General features: G+C 47.4%; 1 pseudogene; it reads left to right on the top strand.

Annotated features, from left to right (window-relative positions):
• Positions 1-12309: 12309 nt before the first annotated feature.
• On the top strand, positions 12310-13797 carry LOC145406196 (enhancer of split mgamma protein pseudogene; annotated as a pseudogene).
• Positions 13798-14425: the final 628 nt, after the last annotated feature.

Consider the following 14425-nt stretch of genomic DNA (forward strand, 5'->3'; position numbering starts at 1 on the left):
GTCATCAAAACATCCGGGACACCCACGCACGTAGTCTCGCTCCGTCTTGCACTCAACACAGGGTCTCTTCATCTTGGATTTAACTGGTTGTTTCTCTCTCTCTCTCTCTCTCTCTCTCTCTCTCTCTCTCTCTCTCTCTCTCTCTGTATGTGTGTGTGTTGCTAAGGTTGATGAATCTTGCATTCATTTGGACAACACACACACACACACACACACACACACACACACACACACACACACAGTTGAAATGTAGGCTTACACAGAAAAATTCATAACAGTACCTAACTACTGACAAAACCCATTTATCGTACATATTGCCTAAGATCCTTCATGAATAGGGATGAACCTGGGCGTCGTGTCAGCTTGAGTGAGTCAGGTTTTCATGTTGTCAGTAAGCGAGAGTAAGCGTAGGATTTATCACATGTCAGTGTTTACAGGTTCAGAATTAGGATCATTTTTTCAGGACAACTTAGGTCAGCTTGAGGGTGGGAAAGGGGGTAGAATTTCGACTGTATTCTTGATCTGAGGTGTGTGTGTGTGTGTGTGTGTGTGTGTGTGTGTGTGTGTGTGTGTGTGTGTGTGTGTGTGTGTTAGCTTGGAGACCTTACCTCATATTCAGCTAAGACTTGAGTAAGACGTGTCGGATTGCGTATTTCGGCCTTACTAATCACACGGGAGACTCGTGGACGTCCAAACTGACCGTGGACGTCCAAATTCGCCCCCGCGGGAGGGTCATGGACGTCCACGGATGGAAGGCCGCCTGACCCATTCGTGGACGTCCACGGTGACAGTGGACGTCCACGGCTCGGTAGTCTCCTTCTTCTCTATGGAGTTTACATGTAGCTGTGTAATATTTCTATTTGTCACAAAAAATTGTAAGATACACCAAAATGTGTTAATTATGATGGAATGTCGAATGATTGTTTACAAGAGAGGCCCGCGCACGTTTATTTCTGTTTGTCATAGAAACTTTTCATATATACCAAAATGTAAATATGATGGAATGTGGATTGATTGTTTCCAAGAGAGGCCCGCGCACGTTCGAAAGGCATACTCGGGAAGAAAGCACTACTGTGCAGATTTCTATACTGGCTGCTTTCTTCACTCCGTGGGAGCCATTCTCTCATCCACAATGCCCTCCTTCTCCCCCTCCTTTGTCTTCTTGCAGAGGCTTCTTCCTCATCCTGCAGGGTTAGGACTGCAGCACTCATTGCAAAAGTCACAATCTGGTTCATGTCCATTGTTGTTGCTGATAAACACGTCGTCTGCTGGGGAGTTGGAAGTGACCTCCCAGTCGTGTGGGGTGAACTCGATAAAGAAGAAGAAGGTGGCCGTCGACGTCCACCGTGTGATAGGGTATGGACGTCCAAGCTCGGTTTGGACGTCCGTTTTGTGCTGCACAAATTGTTCACGGGTCCCCGTGTGATACCCGCTTAAGAGAATTCGTCTGTCTGTCCATCTGTCTAGCCAGACGCCTTTATTCTGTATGGTGTGGTCACAGAGAAATCGCCTCTACTACACCCTGTCCTCTGCCATTTGCTTCCCCCCCTCCATCCCACACCCCATCTGTCAATCACCTCTTCATCCATCTCATCCTTGGTCACCCCCTCACCCTCTCTGATATCGTAAAAGAATTTCAGGACAAGAATTTCTGGTGACTTCTTACCCCGGGTTACGGCAAATCAAATAACATCAGCTTTGAGGGACAGATCGTCCTGACCTTGACCCTTAGCTTACCTGGATTGAGATAGGGAAAGTAAGGTCAGGTGGAGGGATAGAAGCGACTGAAGACTCTCACCTGAACTCATGCGTACCTACCACATGAGTTAATTGAGTTGGTATAGGAGCTTTGACCTCATCTTAGCTCCTCACTTCCCTGGGTCATGGTAGGTCAGCCTGAAGGGACGTATGAAGTGACTGAAGACTGACCTGACCTCTCGTTTACCAACCACATGGGTAAATTGAGTCCGCATTGCGACTTTAACCTCGCCTTGCCCCTTCTTTACCCGGAACATGGTAGGTCAGATATGGTCAACTTGAAGGAACATATGAACATCTTGATCTGACCTAACATTTACCTGTGACATGAGTAAATTGAGCCACTATAGGGGATTTGACCGCACCTTAACCTCTTGCTTACCTGGGTCATGGTAGGTCATATAGGTCAGCAGAGACAGAGAGAGAGAGAGAGAGAGAGACTGAAGACTTCGACCTGACTTTTTGACTTAAGGATAGATGAAACTCTTGACCTTGCTTGATCCGTCGCTTACCGGGGTCTTGGTAGGTCAAACAGGTCAACTTGAAGGGACATATTGAAGGAGCTGACCTGATCTCACCTACATCCTTGGCATGAGTGAGATCGAGTCAGCTGAAGTCCTGATGAAAATTGATTTGATCTTGCATTCACCATTAATGTGACTAATTTGTGTCGTCTTAATCCATCTTCAGTTACTGTTATTATTATTATTATTATTATTATTATTGTTATTATTATTATTATTATTATTATTATTATTATTACTGATCCTATTACTACTACGGTACTACTACTACTATGACAACAACAACAACAACAACAACTACTACTACTACGTATAATAATAATAATAATAATAATAATAATAATAATAAAAATAACAATAGTAATGGTATTGGTATTATTAGATATGTAGATATACAGGAGGTCCTTGCTGTTAGGGACGTACTATACAAAGGGACTGAGAGAGAAGGTTACATTAGGTCAGAAGTTAAGTGTAGTTAGGTAAGGTCAGAAAACGAGTGTAGTTAGGTTAAATAAGGTCAGAAATCAAGTGTGGTTAGGTTAAGTTAGGTATGAAGTCGTTGCTATCGCCCCTCTGACCCCACCTTGACCCCTCGTTTACCTGTGATGGAAGGTATATATTGGTTGTTGATTAGTCACTGATAAGGGCCGGGGTTCCTTGTTGGGGGGGCTGGGGGGCGTGATAAGGACCCAAGATTTCCCGTGTGAAGGTGGGTCCGGATTCTTAGGAGGCCTCAGTACCTCTCCCTTAGCGATTTATTTTCTTTATTTACCTTCTTTATTTTTCCATATTGCACTTTGTCATTTTGTAGTGTGATGTTTTTAATCGTTGTAAGATCGACCTGCTTTACGTCGGTTACAAGGGGATATAGGGGAAAATTTACAGAATAAATCGCTAAGGAAGAGGTGTCACGTAATTCAAAAGCCACCCAGAATGCAACTCACATGCATCTCGTCAAGGTATATAAAGGAGGACGATAGAGGGGTTGAGTGAGTGTATGCTGAGGGAAAGGTTAGACTGGAAGGAGTGTAGAGAGAAGACAGAGCTTGGACGGAGTGGGGGAATGGAGAGTAAGATAGGAGAATAAAGAATGGGACGGGAATAGAGGGGAGGAAAATAAAGGGGAAGGAAGTAGAGGGGAGGAAAATAAAGGGGAAGGAAGTAGAGGGGAGGACGAGTTGAGGGATGGACAGGAGAGGGGAGATAGAATGTTAGAAAGTGAGAGAAAGGAAAGAAAGTTGAAGGGAAACAGGGGCGATACCCTCGTAGAAGTGTTGCTGCGTAAGGGCGTGCTGAAAGGGAGGGGAAGGGGAAAACGAAGGAGAGAATGAAACCAAGAAAAGTAGAGAAATTGAGAGAAGGGAAGGAAAGTAGAAGGGAGATTTAGAATGAAACTAAGAGGGAGATAGGGACTGAGGGTGAAGGGGAGGGGGACGCCTCAAACCATTTTAAACTAACACCACGACATTAGAGAGATGCGAAGTCGGGGAGGTAGGGAGGGAGAGAGGGAGGCCACGTGGGTCTGGAGGGAGAGAAGGAGGGAGGTAGGAAAGAGAGGAGGTAAGGAGGGAGGGAGCCACATGTTCCTCCACCACAGCTGAGGTCTAGAGTGGGAATATTCTCAGGAACGCTCCTCGCCTCTAAGACAAATGAGGGTGATGTAGGAGAGTAACTTTTATATTTATGTATCTATCCACCTATCAGTCCAATCATCCATCTATCTATCTTTCTACCTATCTATCCACTTTATCTTATTTGTTTTGCGTACTCCAGGGCTAGTATATTTTGCACCCCTCAGTTGAAACCTCAGAGGAGCCTAGGACAGTAACTAAGAATATGGAGGGCAGGGAACACAGTATGCTTAAGTAGGAAACCAATATCCTTCTTCTTAAATAATAGGTTAGATTAACAGTACGTATATCTCTTTTAGGTTAATAACATATATTTATTTAGTTCGTGTGTATGGATATATCTAAGTATGTATTATATTTGCTATAGCTTTTTTAATAATGTGATTTAGTATAATAATTTGATATTAATTAAGGATGTGTGCAAATGAGGTGATAAGTGAAGTTAGATAAGTAAATGAATAACAAATATAAGACTATTTTTAGCATACTAGCTGACTCTGCGTAGCACAAACCATTTTAAAACATACCATGCGACAGGGATTTTAAAGACAGGGAGGTAGGGATTGAGGCAGTCAGGCAGGCAGGCAGATAGGGGGAGGGAGGGAGGGAAGGAAGGAAGGAGGGAGGGAGCCACATGTCCTTACTGTGACCGCCCTGACAGCTGAAGTCTGGAATGGGAATATTCTCAGGAACGCGCAGGGCCACACCGACAAGTGGTGGTGGTGAAGATGATGGTGGTGGTGGTGGTGGTGGTGGTGGTGGTGGTGGTAATGATGATGGTGATATTGATGGTGGTGGTGGTGGTGGTGGTAGTAGTGGTGATTGTGGTGATGTTGGTAGCATTGTTGATAGTGGTGTCGTGGTGGTGGTGGTGTTATGGTAATGATGATGGTGGTGGTGGTGGTGGTGGTGGTGGAGGGGGAACACGTGTGGAGGGAAGGAGGGTGTAATGGTGTAACTGCCGCCTTCAGTAATAGGATCTGTCTTGAGAATTTCGTAGAAGGCAGTTTGGCATCGGGAGGAAAATGTGCTCACTCTGTTTTCAGAATGTTGTTGGGAGTCGAGTTTGGCTTGGTGGAATGTTATAGATCAGCTTAGTTTAATAATAATAATAATAATAATAATAATGGTGATGATAATGATGATAATGACGATGGTGATGATGATGATGATGATGATGATGATGATGATGGTGGTGGTGGTGGTGGTGGTGATTTTGCTCATTCCTAACACTTTTTTTTTTTGTTCTGCTCACACGAATTACTGTATTGCGATAAAATTAGTCTTGATCTCTTTCTATTAATCATAATTTTTGACCCTTTAACAGCGATGACAACTTATTCATTCTTGCTACTGTCAATCGATTTTATACACACACACACACACACACACACACACACACACACACACACACACCACGCCCGACACGAGAAGACAAAAGAGAAGAGGAGAAAGATCGTGAAGGCTCCGGACAGATGCACGCGCGTCTTCCCACGACCCCCCCCCCATTCTCTCTCTCTCTCTCTCTCTCTCTCTCTCTCTCTCTCTCTCTCTCTCTCTCATCCCGAGTCTTTTCTCTCCCTTTCCTCCATCCCTCCTTTGTGTCTTCTGCCGCCTCACTTCCCCTCCTTAACCCTATCCTCCCTTTCTCTGCCCTCTTCTTAACCTCCTTCCCCTTTGTCTGCTTTCTGCTTAACCCCTTGCCCTCTCAATCGAAAAAACCCACGCTATGTAGACTCCAAAATTTATTGTGGACGAATTGAAGGCAGTACAAAGCAGAGCGAGTTACAGAATCACACTAAGGTATTGCTGTGACCTTACCTGGGATTTTACCTGTATATCATGTAATTATTGAATACAGGGAGACACACCATAACTTCAGATCTCAGTACTACTCTAGATGGACTTAACCTAGCCCACCTCATGCCGGGGATAACTCTTGATATTCCAGCAAATGTCAGGCCTATTCACTTCCCTCCTCTTGCCCTTTTTCCCCTTTTATCTGCCTTCTCTTTCCTTGCCTTTCTCTCCCTCCTCGCCACCCCTGCCCACTGCCCGCCACATGCCCCGCTCCTGCCCGCATTGTTCTTCCTGGGAATTTGTATCGGGAATCGTGCTGGAATGTGGGGCAGGTGGGGTGATGCTGGTGGGGGGTGGGGGAAGGTGGTTGGGATCGAGAGGGGGAAGATGATGGGGGTAGGGGTGTGAGGGATGGTGGTGAGGGGGTGAGGGAAGGTGGTGGAGGTAGGGGGATGAGGAAAAGTGGTGGGGGTAGAGGATGAGGGAAGGTGGTGGGGATGGGGGTGTGAGGAAAGGTGATGGGGGTGGGGGGTGAGGGAAGGTGGTGGGGATAGGGAGATGGGTAGGAGGGTGAGGGGTAAATTGGTAGGAGAGGTAGGTGGGCACGGGTGCGGATGGGGTAGATTTAGGTGGTATATAGTCGGTAGGTGAGTGTTGTACATAGATAGATGAACAGATAGATGTTAAGGCCGATAGATAGAAAGATGTGGATAAATACATAGAGAAGAACAGATTGATGTTTAGGTCGATAGATAGAAAGATGTGGATAGATACACAGATAGACAGATGAGTAGAATTTAAAGTCGTAACTAATTTATTGAAAAAGAAGACATGGCAATGATAAGACAGAAATGACGGAACAAATCGCCCAGAGACAGGTGATAGGTACCTTTCCACGCTGACGAGATGAAGACCATTGGGTTCGCTTTCTTACTAGCTCAAGAGTGTCATTCCCTTAGCGCTAGTCACGAAGACAATCTCAGACACACACGAAGTCACAGCGTCTTGCCCGAGGGTTTGATGTTGCTAAAAGTGATTGGGGGACTTTTCGTCTTTTAATACTGTCAGGAACGCAAAGTAATGTTATTTGGAGAGGTAAGATAACTTTAACTTTATTAGGAAGAGAAAGTGAGAGAGAGAGAGAGAAAGAGAGAGAGAGAGAGACCTTTGTTATCCTTGTCTTAGTATAGTCACATTTCTAAGGGCTGCCTTGCAAGGGAAACGCCTCCTGCAGTAATCCTCTCTTGTTACGTTCTTATGTTGATAGTAAATACACACACAGTACGTACACAAACTGTACCTTCACACACACACACACACACACACACACACACACACACACACACACACACACACACACACATTCCACTTGTTGCATAGGAGCATAAGCAAAGAGAATAACTGCAGTAGGCTGGTTGACCCATGCGAGGCAGCTCCTGTATCACTGAATTAAACACCTTGAGTCTTACTACGTTGTATGAATAAAACAAGGATAGCAGGGAAGATATTGTGGCTCCAGGTTCATTTAGATGTGAACTCGGTGGACTGCAGGCAAAAGCTGTTCTCCTGCAGTCCACTATCCCTCCTTCGAGTGATAGGGAGTTGAGGTACTTTGCGTAACTGGGCAGCTGAGTCACCTGATAAAATTAGTGCCATCACGGGAAGGCGACCCAATCATTTCACGTACACATACCAATACGTACACATGAAGACACATCCACATCATAACAGGTAAACAGCACGTACACGCATCACCAGAACGTGAAGACACGTGCGCTTCATAACACGTAAATATCGACACGTACACACATAACACGTAAACATCGACACGTACACACATCACCACACGTAAACATTGACACGTACACACATAACACGTAAACATCGACACGTACACACATCACCACACGTAAACATTGACACGTACACACATTACCACAAGACACATACACGGCATAACACGCAAACATGTGGTAGGCACGTGCAAGCCGCATGACGGTACGTGCAGGTGGCCTAGACGTCCTTCCCCCCCCCCTCTCGTACCTGCATGACCACGATGTGAAGTGTGGTAATGAAATCAGTGCATGACACCTCGCCGCCACTAGCCTGCTGATGGGGCTACTTATTGGGCTAGGTGTGGGCTACTGGGCTACTTTTTTTTCATTCTTTTTTTTTTCTCGCCTTAAGGTTATTTTCCTCTCTCTCTCTCTCTCTCTCTCTCTCACACACACACACACACACACACACACACACACACACACACACACACACACACACACCGCCTCCCACGCCCTCAGATTTATGGGCGTGTTCACTTTACTATCTTTTTAAGGACTTTCGACTTATCAATTTATAATCCCCTGGTGTACACTCGATCCTTGGCCCTCCTGCATGTGAAGTGTGTGTGTGTGTGTGAGAGAGAGAGAGAGAGAGAGAGAGAGAGAGGGAAAGAGAGAGAGAGAGCAGAAACCTTATGTTCGCTTTTCTCATTCACACGCCTGTCTCACTCAACCTGCCGTCACCCCCTTAAGAAACTAACCTACCTACCTCCCTCCCTCAGCCCACAACATCCCCCTCACCCCTCACCCCACACGCACGCACACGCAGCTCCCCGTCTCAACGCCTACCGTCTAATTCCTGCCGTCTGTTGCACGCTTACTGCTCGCCTCTCATGATAAGCATTAACGCTAAATAAGGCCCGGCCAAGTGATAGTCTTATTAAAATAGTGAAGAAAGCAGGAGCGGGCAGCAGGTCACCCCCTCACGCCGCTAGACCATAAACTGAGGCGCGATGACTACTCCCCAACTTTAACCGGCTTTCCTGGGCCCCTACCTCGATTTCCAGGCTCCAGAAGTAGGCCCCTGGGTTGAATCTGTAGTCCAGGTGATTTTGGTAGCCTGGAATACTGGATAGGGGGCGTGGGTGAGCATTTCCAGCGAATTTTCTTAACGTGGGAACGCACGGCCTGGAAGATGTGCCGCGGTGTAGGATGTTTTTACTCAGTTCCCGTTTTTATCGTCCTGTTTCTTTTTTACCGATTTGAGTGTCACCGAGCCCTTCGCTTTTCCTCAGCATCAGCCAACCTGTCACGAAGAAGAGGAGGAGGAGGTGGGGGAGGGGCGAAGGAGGAGAGATTTAACGTGGCTGTGAGTACGTGCAAAGAGAAACACAGTCACCATTTGTTTTTAGCGATGCGTTTTCCCTCGAGATGTTTTGTGTGTGTGTGTGTGTGTGTGTGTGTGTGTGTGTGTGTGTGTGTGTGTGTGTGTGTGTGTGTGTGTGGCAAGGGAGCGAGCAAGCGGGCACCCCACAAGCCGGCCGTTGTATCCACGTGGGGGTTGTCAGTTTACCGCCACCCACCACCATCTTGATCCATCTTCCCCCCCCTCCCCTCCCGTCCCTTCTTTCTGCCGCGATGCTTATCTCCTGCCCTGATCATGACCCCAGCCCACCGCCAACCATGGAATAATTATTGCTCAAGACGCGAGAGAGAGAGGGAGAGGGAGGTTGTTGAGGATTGAGACGTTGCTAGAGAGAGAGAGAGAGAGAGAGAGAGCCTTGATATCATTGTGGCAAGTGAGGGAGATAGTTATATTGCTCATGGGGGCTAGGGAGGAGAGAGGAAGGGAAGATGGAGGGTGCAGGGAGGGAGGGAGAGGGACGTGAGATGGGGATTGCAGGAGAACTGGGAGAGAGAGAGAAGAAGAAGAAGAAATGAAGGATAGGACAACAAAGGAGGGAAAGGAATAAGGAGGAGACGAAAGAGAAAGCAGAATAGAATGACAATAAAAGGGTTTCTGAGGAAGGAGAGGGAGGGAAAACCCAGACCATATGACAAAAATAAAACAATACAAGGAAAGGCTACCAATTAAGGATTTATAAATGCATACTTAGAGAATGAGGAAGAGAGACGGGGAAATGGAGAGAGGGGGAGTAGGGAAGAGAAAGAGAGATGGGGAGGGGAAGGAGTGTGTGCCCATCGCCCTGTGGTTCCCCCTCCCTCCACCCCGCATCACTACCCCATCCCCAACTCCCCAACACCTTCCCCACCTACCCCAACCCCTCTCGACATCCATACCCTAATATTATTCCTCTGCCCCCTCCCGACTTCTCCACCCCCTCCCGACTTCTCCACCCCTTCCCTACTATCCACTGCTCACTTACCTCATCCACCACTCCCCACCCTAGGGCAACGCGCCCACTCCAACTACCCCAAACTATTCCCCTTTCCCTTCATCCCCCCCAACTCCCCACCGTAGGGCAGCCTGCACACTCTCTACCCCAATACCTTTCCCCCTCCTCTCATCCCACCTTCCCTCTCGTCCCATCCCTCCTTCTCCCTCCTTAGATCCCCCCCTCCCCTCATGCCCCCACCTCCCCCCCGTGGGCAGGTCGCACACTCACTCACGTCACATGTGATACGCACGACCGAGCTCTGCAAATTGTAGTTAAGGTAACGAATAGATGCGTTTGTGGAAAAAAAAAAAATACTTGTGTTTGTGAGAAATCCTGTTACTTTGGATTCGTTTGCTTTGCTTGTACGAGTAGGCCGACGTGAGGTGAGGAAGAGGAGATGAGGAAAGGAAGGTTTGGAGGATATGGAGGGAATGAGAGGAGAAAGTTGGATTTGGAGAAGAAACGGAAGCCTAGGAGGAGAAGGGAGGGAGGAGAAGAGACGTGGAAGATACTAAGAGGGAAAGGAAAGAGGAGAGAAAACAAAGGAGATAAGTTTATAGGAAGAAAAGAGGAGACAAATAAGCTATGGAGAGGGGAAGGAAGAGAGGAGAGAAGACAAAGAAGACATGGAGGAGAAGGAAGGAAAAGAGAGAAGACAAGGGAGATTAAGAGAAGAGAAGGGAAGGAAAGGAAGAGGTTGGAGTGAGATGTGGAAGAAGAGGGACAGGATGGTAGTAATAAAAGAGGCTGAAGAGAGAGAGAGAGAGAGAGAGAGAGAGAGAGAGAGAGGAGGCTGAGATGACTAGAAGAAACGAGAAGAAAAGGAAGGCTATGACTGGGAGGGAAAAAAAAGGACAGTAGAAAGAAGTGAAGAGATTGGATGTAAAAAAAGGAAAGAACTGGAAGTGGGGAAATGGAAGAAGCAACGAAGGACGACTGGAAGTGAGAGGAAAAAAGATGTGGAAAGAGGAAAAGAAAAGGATTAGATGGAAAAAGGAGAAAGAAGAGGATGAAAAAAAGTTTGTAAGAAAAGAACGAGAAAGTTGAGAAGGACCCAAAGAAGAGAGGAAAAGGCAGTGGAAAGTTGTTAAGAAAAGATGAGAGGAAAAGCTGATGGAGAGACGATAAGAAGTGATGAAAAGAAAACAAGAGGCAGCGAAGACTGTTGGAGAGGTGAGCAATAAAAAGACGAGGAGGTGGAAAGAAGAGGACACGGAAAAGCAGTGAAGGCCGATGGAGAGGTCTCACAAGGAAAGGGGGAAGTGGAAAAAAAGGAAGAGATGGAAAGAAAATAATGAAGATAGAAGAGCGGCGAGGGCCGATGGAGATGTCACGGAAGAAAAGGGGGAAGTGGAAAGAAAAGGAAGAGATGGAAAGAAAAGGAAGAGATGGAAAGAAAAGGAAGACGGTGAGAAAAGAGGCAGGGAGTCGGGCGGGTGGCAGTATCCAGTGACACCATAACAGACCAGCGACCAACCACTGTCCCACGCTCACCATGCACCCCACTCCACAGTAAACCCCCTCCCCTCTGTTACTCATCCCCCCTCCCTTTCTCGCATCCCTCTCCCTCTCAGTCTCCCTTTCTCACTCCTGCATCCCTCTCTCACTCACCCCTTCTCCCTTTCTGCTCTCATTTACCCCTCCCATTCTCACTTCCACCTCTTCCTACTCCCTAACCTACCTACCCAACCATCAGGTACCCCCTCCACCCCAACTCGGCCCCATCGCCTGAAGTCAGCGCGCGTTCTGAAGCGAGCGATGGAAGATCAGAACGATAGCAAAACCCAGTAGTCTGTGCGAAGATAAAGGGAATGAGGCTTAATAATAATATACGTAGTGAGTGCTTCATAGTGTCTGGCACCACGCACATTGCCACGAGTCGCTATAGGAGAACAAGATGGCTTCCTCTAGCTGTTTAAGCGTGTTGTACAGGCTCGCCCTCGTGTCACACCGCCAGAGGGACACGGGCACTAGATTATGAGTTAGATGGTACGTGTCTAGCATGATGGGGGCAGGTTGGGAGGGCAGGTGGAGAGGCGGGGTGTGGCGAGGTGTGGCAGGGCCGGGCACGAGTCAGGGTGCAGGTGTGCGCGCTGCCCGGCTGTGGGAACGCGCCTGTTCCCACGCTGCTCCCACATTCCACCACACGCTTGCCACACGACGCTACCATTTTATCATCTTCTCTAATATTTATCATTCCGTTCGTATTTCTAACCCCTCGTTTATCTGGATTCATATATATGCCCTTAAAATGTAACTTGGAGGTCTTGGGGAGTTATGTAGCCCCCTACAGTCATAGGAAATAGTCGAAACATCACAGGCGGTGACACCTGGCAGGCCCATCCCTCGGGTATATATGTCGCGGAGGTGGCTCTGGTCAACAGACTCTCGCACGCTCTCGAGGTGTTCAGTGCCTTACTAGACCTCTGTGCATATTGGATACACACGCCTACAGCTACCATGGCGTCAACATACGAAGTGAACATAGAGGATGTGGAACCTCTGTCCCGCACCTACCAGTACCGCAAGGTGATGAAGCCCATGTTGGAACGCAAACGAAGGGCACGGATAAACAAATGCTTGGACGAACTGAAGGACCTGATGGTGGGCGCCCTACAGTCCGAAGGCGAAACCATCACCAAGCTGGAGAAGGCTGATGTGCTGGAGCTGACCGTGCGCCATCTAAGGAAGCTCAAGCAACACCACGCCCTCGCCATCCCCGCCCACGGCCACCCACACGACAAGTTCCGTGCTGGATTTACCCACTGTGCCAATGAAGTGTCCCGTTTCGTGACCTCCGTGCCTGGCGTCGATCTCCACGTCTCCACTCGCCTTCTGTCTCACCTGGGCAGCTGCATCACCCAGCTGGACAAGATCACAGTCCCCCAGTCCGCACCTGCACCTGCACCCATCACTCCATCTGTCACGCCCACCTCCACCCCTACCTCAACCCATATGGTGCCCATCACCGTAACAGTGCCCCGAGTTTATACCCCACCCGCAAGCCCGGAGTCCAAGCCCAGCCCTCTCCCCGCCACCTCTACCACAGTCACCACACTCAGCAGCAGCAGTAGCAGTGTTCCTGTTGTGTCCCCGCAGCCCACTCCCGTCAGCCCAAAGCCCACCTCACCACACCAGCCCTCTGCCCCAGGGCGTGTGGGCGTACCCTCGGGAAGCCCAATGTGGCGCCCCTGGTCAACCCACAGTGCGCCCCAGGTCTCAAGTACGTGAGTTGTGGGTTCCTGTCGCTCTCCACCGCCCGTGCAAGTAAGGGCGGACCACCACAATACAAGTTCCTGATGGCTGACGTGACCTGTTCTTCATTACAAGTTCCTGAAATTTGACGGCTGGTGTTCCTCTCTCACCCCGAGGAAAAATTCTGGTGACATCTACGAAAAATCCTAGTACACTACGAGCACTTAACTGGTGGCTGGTATGATTCTGCTGGCTACGTGTGTCCTGGAATGATGTTCTGGTATGATGACGGCCTCCCTACAAGTGTCTGGTGGCTGGTATGATCCGGTCGCCGTTCTACGAGATGTCCTGGTATGATGCGACTCTTCCTACAAGTTCCTGGTGGCTGGTGTAAATCTGAGTACCGTACAGACTTCTGGTGGCTGGAATATTCGCCTCCTTGCATATCCTGGTGGCTGGTATGATCCAGCTGCCTTATACCTTACAAGAAATCAGTCAGCCAGTTAGTTCAGAGTCCAGAAAAGTGGTGAAGTCCGTCAGTGCAGTGGTGGTATCGTAGCTGCGACACAGAGACGGGTTCAATGCCGCGCTCCCCACACAACCACCTGCAGGGGACGTGAGGGGCGTGTCAGCTGCTGTGATAAAACCTTGTGATACTTGTCTTTCATAGAGCTAAATTAATATTTATTTTGTTATTCTTGTTAATAAAACAGTCCCGAATGTATTCCTGTATTTGAGTTGTCCTATCTTAATATTAAGCGATTGGATAAGTTATGTAACTGGAATAATGATCGAAGGTGTAACAGATCATGAGGGAAATGTGAAACATACGTTTAAAAATAATACGCAATGAAAAAAAAAAAACTTGTAATATATGGAAGAACAGGGGGGGAAAACAAGCTTAAGGATGGAACTAAAAGATGTTAATGGTTAGGTGAAAAATACGATACTGCCTTAGAAAACGTTAATGATAAAATAACTTTAGTTACCACCTTTGAATATGACTAATTTTGAGAGGTTACCCTTATAAAATTCCTAATTTCATGAAAAGTAGTCAATTTTTTTTTTTTTTTTTTTTTTTTTTTTTTGGCTTGGCTTGTAAATTGAAAGTGGGGAGAGACCCTAATGTATATATTGAAGGAAAAGAACTGAAAACATGTAAAGGATTATATAAAATTGCAGTCACAATACTAAATACATTTCGGAGAAAAATTGGGAAAGAAGGCAAAAGGATGAGTTGGAGTTGGTTAAATGAAATATGTTGAAATACAGTAGAGGGGGAAAAAATAAAAGTTAAGGTAAAGGATGGCGTTGGTTTGACAGATGAAGTGTCAAGCGAT

Source organism: Coenobita brevimanus, chromosome 69, assembly GCF_032717465.1.
Source record: "Coenobita brevimanus isolate Jiangsu-jjx chromosome 69, ASM3271746v2, whole genome shotgun sequence".
NCBI lineage: Eukaryota > Metazoa > Arthropoda > Malacostraca > Decapoda > Coenobitidae > Coenobita > Coenobita brevimanus.